Source organism: Triticum urartu, chromosome 1A, assembly GCF_056163025.1.
Source record: "Triticum urartu cultivar PI428250 chromosome 1A, HENAU_Tu73, whole genome shotgun sequence".
NCBI lineage: Eukaryota > Viridiplantae > Streptophyta > Magnoliopsida > Poales > Poaceae > Triticum > Triticum urartu.
Window position 1 is genome coordinate 545390733 of NC_141873.1, and position 8152 is coordinate 545398884.

The 8152-nt window shown below is 52.7% G+C and overlaps 2 pseudogenes; one reads left to right on the forward strand and one right to left on the reverse strand.

Moving 5' to 3' along the window:
- Nucleotides 1-5558: 5558 nt before the first annotated feature.
- On the forward strand, nt 5559-6164 carry LOC147992465 (uncharacterized; annotated as a pseudogene).
- A 310-nt stretch (nt 6165-6474) lies between these two features.
- LOC147992466 (uncharacterized) lies at nt 6475-7611 on the reverse strand (annotated as a pseudogene).
- Nucleotides 7612-8152: the final 541 nt, after the last annotated feature.

Below are 8152 nucleotides of genomic sequence, written 5' to 3' on the forward strand. Positions count from 1 at the left end.
CCCTCGAGCGAGAACCACTCGCACGCACGACTCACTCAGCAAATCATGCGCCGCCCCCCTCCATCCTTCGCCACCGCCGCTCCATCCCTTCGCCGCCGCCGCTCCATCCCTTCGCCGCCGACCACGATCCACTTCAGGAGACGCAGTCGATCCCGTTGAGGACCTGCTGCCCATCATGTCGAGGATCCGAAGACGATCCCCTTCAAGAGCCTTGCCGATCCTTCTCCACACGCCACTGCCTCCCTTGCGAAGATGCCTTGCCATGGATATCAATCGGCGCCACGACGGCCGTGGCCTCCCCACCCGCCGACGTTCCAGATCCGGCCATCGTTGACCCCCTCCAGATCAGTGATTGGTCAAGGTAGGGGTGTGTGGCTCTATCCATCTTCCCGCGTGTACGGCGTCCGTGTATCCCGGGCAAGGGTGCTTGTGAGATCGGGAGGCGATCAAAAGGAGGAAGAGGAGATCCATGGTTGGGGATACATTCAACGACCTAGGCATCATCCTCCCTGACGTTGTACTCGAAGCCCGCAGCCATTACCTTCTCAATCTATGTTAGTCAGCAGCAGCAAGGTCAGGCCCCACTATATTTTCTTCAGATCTTGCATCGCCATGGTGACTCCACAAAATTGTGTAATTTGAGATTCTGATATAGATGTAGGCCTGTAACACACCTTGAACATGCACTGAAAATTGTTGTTTACAGTCTGATTTCTAAACGTGATGAAAACCCCTATTTAAAAAAGGATTTAATAGAATTTGTAGTGATTCTTTTGTCAGATTGATAATATATTGCAAATTATGCTTGATGGTTAATTTCTTGGCATAAAAGGTGCTTATTTGAAATTTGGTTACTACTGAAATTTTGTCAAGATACTTGGACTTGTTCATTGTTCAGTCAGGTTCCAATCAAGAGTTAACCTGAGACAATAGAAAGTACTGTCTGTGTAATTATTGATGGTTCTGGAATAAGGATTAAACCAAATCAACGAAACAAATCCTCGAGGATGCCTTTTTTGGTAGCTAGCCAGGTTAAACTTTTCAATCCGTGCTCAGCCCTGTACTCATAGGCCCATTGTTTCAATATTTATGAAGCACCACATTTCCAAATACATTTATTAAGCACCCTACCAATGTCAAGTTTTCAGATCTTGCGTACTTTCTTGTGGTACATGCCTGCAAATTTTTGTACAGTCTATAAAAAAACGACGACTGTCCGGTCTGGTCATAAACGTAGCCTAATCATAAAAAATGAAGTACACAAAAAACTTCATAAACATAGTTGTCACAATTTTTTATTAACCTTGTTTTTACAATCTTTCAGATTATTCAGAAAACGAGTTACACAATTTTTTTATTTAGAGAAAGAGTTACCACCATTTTTTTAAGAAACAACTTTCATGTTTTTCTTTAGAAACATTTTTTACCACTATTATGAAACTATGTTCATATTAAAGATTACAGCTGCAAAAAATATAACAGCTGCATGATGGTTAATCAAATCAAGGATGGTCGAGAACTTGCAGATGCTACGTTTTTTATTTTGAAGTTAAGACTCAACTTGGAGCATTGGAGCATTTGAGAAATCTCACCACCAAGTCGACATCCAGCAATGGCATCTAGAGCACAAAGGTCTAAAATTGAAAAGTACACAATCTGTCGAAATGCTCTCACCATCTCATGAAATTGATGTGCTCGGTGAGGCAGAGGACGATGGTGTAGTGCTGCCGAAGCTCGGTACTTCCTTCGCTGCACTATGCTTGCTCTTCTAGGTGTCATCCAACGTTGCCCTTGCGCGCATCCGCATCAGTCTCCAACCTTGTTACAATTAATATATTAACGCCCATTGCTTCAAAGGGATATATATGAAAAGACAACAGAATAGAAAACCATAGAAACATGGTGGAAATGACTAAACAGAGTTACTATATGCACATCTTTGTAGAGAAGGTAAGAACAAAAGAAATTCCTTCCTCTGCTCCAAGTGTGACACCTCTGAATCTTTCAGTTGTAGAAGAAGACAGAATGGAGATTAGACTAATCTGCCTTCTCGTTTTGAAGATCACAACAACATTTACTACATCACGACGCACAAGAACCTAACGGTTACGTCAAACGGAGTTTGGAAATCAACAATCGTGAGTTGTGAGATAACAAAATAATCACATCTGACTTGGTCACTCAAAATAACTTATGCAGGTGAGAACCCTTACTGTGCTACTGCTAACGCCATAATTTATTTGATTCAAGTGGAGAGCTTTTTTATTCCTCCAAAGCCCAAGATATATAGCATTTTTCAGAGAAAGGTAACAGCCTCAACAGATTCTAGATAAGAAAAGGTCACGGAAGTGCATGAAGCTGGATTTGAGAGTGAGACTGAGAAGAAAAGACTACGGGGTAATCAAAGTACAATAGGTGATTCAAATAGAATGTTTAGGATACATATGTTTACAGTTGATTTTCAGTTCGTAGAAATATAATGTTTGGTACATCTGGACTGAAACAAAACTCAAAAAATTGTACCTTCGCTGTGTGATTTCCCTGTCAAATACCGAGCATACTATCAGTAGGCTGTGTAGCAGGCCAACAGGCAGCAAGCCAGCAACTCAGCCTGGGTTGGCCAGATCGACGGTGCGGCTCAGCTTGAGGTAGAAATCTTCAAGTCGCCCTCGGCTCCGGAAATCGCCCTGGGATGGCTAGATCCACGGCGCGGCTCGCCGACGGCCGGATCCGGCTGCTCACCGCGACACCTGGTCTCACCACTGCTCACTAGACCCGGCCGAAACAGATAACTGTGGCGGGGACCGAGGAGTGGAGGGGATGGGAGGAGGCAGGGACGCGCCAAGGTGGGGAGTTGTGGCGGCTGGGACGGCGTGGCGGAGAGGATTGGCGGCGGCGACGATGTGGCGGAGAGAACGAGCAAGAGGGGTGAGAGAGTGGATGATGTACGTGACACCATCGAGGGATTAGAGGGAAAGGAGACATGACAGCTGGCGTGGAGAGGAGGTGTCGAACGATGCCATGGAAGGAAGAGGATGATGTGCGGCAATGACAAAAGCGGATGGGCTTCGACAGTGGCGTGAAGAGGAGGATCATCGAAGTTGTGGAGGAAGGAGGAGGGGGCGGCTGACATCGTGGAAGGGATAGGAGAGGTCGGGAGACGGCATGGAGCGAAGAAGAGGCGCCATTCCTGCAAAAAGCTGACGACTACATTCCTGATATTGTGCATGAATATCATAAGCGCATCAAGCTAATCTTAATTTGTAATAGGTTATTAGTTGAATCATCGCTCTCTATGTATACATCGTCAAATTACCGTTTTTACCGTCTTACATTGCAAGTGAAGTGGATTTTAATTATTACTCGATTGCACTCGTGCTATCTTTTCTATACATGTGAAATTTAACATGCATTATGTTTATATATAACTTTAACAAAATATTTCAAAAGTCTGTGGCAACGCACGACCATTCTACCTCTCTTATGATAAAAATAAAAATAAATGGCAATAAAATTCTAACAATAAATGTTATCAAGGATTGATATATCTACCTATCACAAGAGAGGTAGGAGTAGTATGTTCTAGAAGATGTGTTTTTCTGTAGTGTTTCTAAATGGTAAATTGTATGGTTTCAAGCACCTAAGAAAAACGTCCTACAATGATTTGATTTGATCTGTTCGCTCGCTCGCCCCTCCCCCCTCGCGGGCGACATGCGAATCCCCGACCCCCCCTCTCCTCCAACCCCTCCCCGTCTTTCCCCCCTGCCGCCGCCGGCGTGGTCCGCCAGGTCATTCCCACGCGGTGCTGGCAGAGGCGGGCCGTTCTTTCCCCGCTCGTGCGTTGGGGGTGGGGTGGGGGGGCTGATGGCGGTGGTGCTCCTCGGGCGAAGGCGGGCCGTTCTTTCCCCGCATGCGCCTTGCGGGCCGTGGGTGCTCCTGATGCGGCGACGCGGCCGTTGGCTGCAAGGCGCGTGGTGGTGCGGCTGGCTGGGGGCGTCCACTCCGCCCAGATCTAGGCCATTTTGGGCCCCATCTGGGTTGGGGCGGGCCGGCGGTCCGATGTGCGGCGGTGTGGCTCCCTGGTGGTGGTGGCGAGGCATCGGGGGGTGCGGGTGGTGGCGGCTTTGTCGGCCGACGTGCTGCAGTGTGGCAGCAGGGGCTGCCCTAACCCATTTGGGCCCGGTCGGGCCAGTAGGGGCCTGGTAGGCCCCTGCCGTCACGTCTGGTCGGCTTCGCGGCAGCGGCGAAGGTTGTCCCCTCTCGTCGGCTGAGTTGTGGATGCCCCCGAGCCCCTTGGCTCCTCTTCCCTCCTCCAGATCTCGTGTCGGTGGCCTCAGGAGACGACGAAGTTGGTTCAGTGAACGTGGTGGCAAAGGCTGGTGGGCGGCAGGTTGGTTGGTACACTTCAGATCGTCGGGGGTGGTGGTGGTTGTGTTTGGGTTCGTGAAATCCCTGGCGGCTCGTCCGGCATCGACGTGGTGCCGTCTGCAGACGCCGCCGGACCTCCCTAAAGGTCCTCGGGTATACGCCTTCCCCACTGTCCTGTGCGTACCGAGGGAAATCCTAGGACTTGTCCGGGCAGCAGTGGTGTCGTCGTCGCATTCCTTCTTGAAGGTGTTGCTCTGTACGCGACGCTTCGGGTGCTAGGAGCGCGGTGGTACTTCACCGGACAGTGCAGCGGTTACCGGTCATCTTTGTTTCATTGACCTACCGATGTCGGCATTTGTTGCCAATTATTATCTTTCGTTTGACATGCAACAAATACAAATTTTCAAAATCCCGTTGCAACGCACGGACAGTCTACTAGTATTATTGATTGATCGGTTATATAGTTTTCACATTATGGTACAGTATGAGTGAATTTGCATGTGTTAGTAAGCCTATTTGTATCGTGGAATTAATCTTATCCTAATGTTGATGTACATGGCTCACTGAATGCATAACCAAGCTGAGATCAGGACCCAAGTAGCCATCTAATATGCTTAGATAAAATTGAAGCGCACAAGACTGCCTCAAGAGGCGCGCCACGGGCGCGCCCCTACCCCTAGTATATTTTATTTCATGCAGCTACAACTATGAGAACATGGGCCTTCCCCTTGTCTTGAACAACGCATTGTGCACGCGCGCAGAGTAGGTGGCCATGGCAGCTCACACGGAAAGTCCCGCATGCCCAGATGATCAGTCGTCTTGTGGTTGCGCTTCGTGACCCCATGGTGTCGAGATCGACAGAGAATAGCCATGTCCCTTTTTGCCGGGGCGAACACGATAGACTTAGAGCAACTCTAGCAGATCCTGTAAAACGCCCGGTCTGTAAAAATTTCGGCGAGTATGCGGGCTCGGCTCAATTTTCTGGTCAGAACAGAGCCCGCATACTCGTCCGGCCCGCAATTTTTTTTGCGGTAGCCCGCAAACCGCACGTCCCGAGCAGTATAACTACGGTTTCGCGACCCTTTTGCGGGTCCAAACCCTATCCCTTCATTGCCACGAGCCACCCGATTCCCCTTTCCTCTTTCCCAATTTCTTGCCGCCGGCGACCACCCGCCCCACCTCCAGCCGCCATGTGGGGGCGCATGTGGAGCTCCGGACGCGGCTCCGGCAGCAGATCCGGCCGTGAGCGCGACCCGGAGCGCGAGCGGCACGTCCGGTCGGACGACGCGAGGAAGCGCGGCGCCCGGAAGTGGACCAACCATGGGATGTCGTCGCCGGCGAGCTTCAACCGCCGTGAGACGGAGGAGTACGACCGGCGCGCATCCTTCTCCTCCGCGAGGTCCTACGCCGGATCCTCCTTGTCCTCCGGCGCGGGCTTCCTCCCCATGAAAAGGGAGTGATCGGACGACGAGGAGGAGCCGGAGCCGCCGGCGCCGTTCGCCTTCGTCCCGGTGAAGGAGGAGCCCGAGGAGCCCGCTCAGCTCGGCCGCCGTGGAGTCATCGGCCCCGAGGACTACGTCGCGGACTTCGACGCCGTCGCCGCCGCCATCGCCGAGCGGAGCGTGCGCGAGGAGGAGGAGCGCCGGCGCCACGCCGAGGAGCTCGAGGCCCTCGAGTGGCGGCAGACGGTCACCGACAACCGCGCCGCCAACGAGAAGGCTGAGGAGTGGCGCCGCATTCGTGCAGAGCAGGCGGTGAAGTACGTCGACCTGTGCAGCTCCGGCGAGGAGGATTGAGGGTCCGGCTCCTCCACGGCGTCATCCAGTTGCCGCGACCTCGCCGCCGTCAGATCCAACCCCTATGCTAGTAGTTTAACGTAGTTTGTAGTATAAACTCTGCTTGTAGTTTGTTGATCATGTGATGAACTATGTAGTATGTGATGAACTATTAGTGCAATTTCTTTCGTGAAAGTGTTTTTTAAAATTATGCAGGTTTTGATACGGATTCTGTTCTGCCGCGCATGTTTTCGACCCGCAAACGTGATCTTCGTGAAACCATAAGCATGTCTTACGAGTTGAATTTTTGTAGGGTCTGCTAGAGTTGCTCTTAGGGCTGGTCATTACGACCTGCAATGGCGCGTCGAAGTACCCCTCCTTGTACTCTGCCAGCCCACGCGTCGCCTCCTTCAACTCCACGCTCTTGTGGATCTCCCACTCTTCGAAGGACGTGCGCGCGAATAACACCAAGACCAGGAGGTTGCTGCCTTGCAGGCAAACAAATCGAATGTTCTGAGGTACGATCCTCAGTGACCTGCAGCACCTTCTCCTGAAGGCTATCTGGCAACCAGCGGTAACGACCACCATAAGTTACCAGGCGTTGGTCATCATCGCCTTTGAAGCTCCAGAAGAGATAGTCGGAGGAACAAGTGTGGCCGAGGAAATGCAGCGAGCCAGCGCCGTCGAGAGGGATGTTGTCGCAGAGGCGCCTACTCTGCTCGGCGTACCAGCTGTGCGGCCCGGGTATTCCTCTCCGGGCCTCGGTCTTCTTGTTCCGGGCGAACAGGCACACCGTGGGTCCGTGTCGCAACCAATGTCGTCGCACACCCCGTCGTATGCTTGGTAGACCACGCAGGCCACCTTGAACGTCTCTATGCTGTCGACGACGTGCGGTTCATCGGACACGGGATTGGCCACGGTGGTCCTCTTGGTGCCGATCAGGTACGCGCCGAGGCAGGGGTGGTGCTTCATCTCCTCCATGCGCGGGATGAGCCGGTGGCGCCGGGTGGCCGGCTCGCAGAGCAGGAGGTCCGGGAAGCAGCGGCGCATCCACCGGCCGCTCTTCCTCCTCCTGGCGAGGAGCAGGAGGCTGCGGCTGCTGTCGACGACCTCCCACGCGCCCTCTGCCGCCTGGGAGGAAGTCGAGCGAGAAGTGGCGGCCGTCGACGGCGGGCTGCTGCGCGGCGGTGGGGACGAAGACGACCTCCCGGCCGCGCGGGGACGCGCGGTTGTAGTAGTTCCCTGCGAGGGGCCGTGGGTGCGGGCCCTGCGGGTAGCGGCCGGTGTCGACGGCCCATTCGAAGAAGCGTGGGGCGGCCATGATCCGGCGCCACCGCTTGCAGGTGGCGGCTGCGCGGACGAGGCAGAGAGGGGACTCCATGAGACACTCGAGGATCAGCTCCAGGAGCTTGTCCGGGACGTCGTGCAGCGTCGTCGCCGCCGGTGGTGGTTTCGCGCGGGCGGCCATGGAGTGATCGAGCGGTGGTTTCCCTCTGCGCAAGGAAACCCTATGTGGCACATATTTGCTTGTCAGGTTAACAGATCGAATCCGTCTCGTGTACGTGTATCATATCGGCCTGGGTTGCACGGGGACGTACGTGTACGTGAATCCGTACGCAAGCCGGCCTAAGAGCATCTCCAACAGACGCCGCGCGCAAAAAACTGGTTTAGCGCGTGCCCATCGTTTGGTTTGGCGTGACACGCAGCGTTGGCTCCAGCGGCCGTGCTAAAATGCAGCGCGCGCGCCGCTCCAGCAACGCGCGCGACTCACCGATGCATTGCATATTGCATTTTGAACACAAAATTTGATGAAACATTCAAAATGCAATGAACATGACATATAAAATTTCACACAAACAAGTTGATGAAGAAAATTTCATGCCCACAAGTTTAAAATCATGCCCACAAGTTCATCCAACCAAGTTCAAAATGCAAATCAAGTTCAATACACAAATGAAAGACACATCATTCCTCGTCCTCGTCTTCGTCCTCGTCCTCATCTTCGGAAG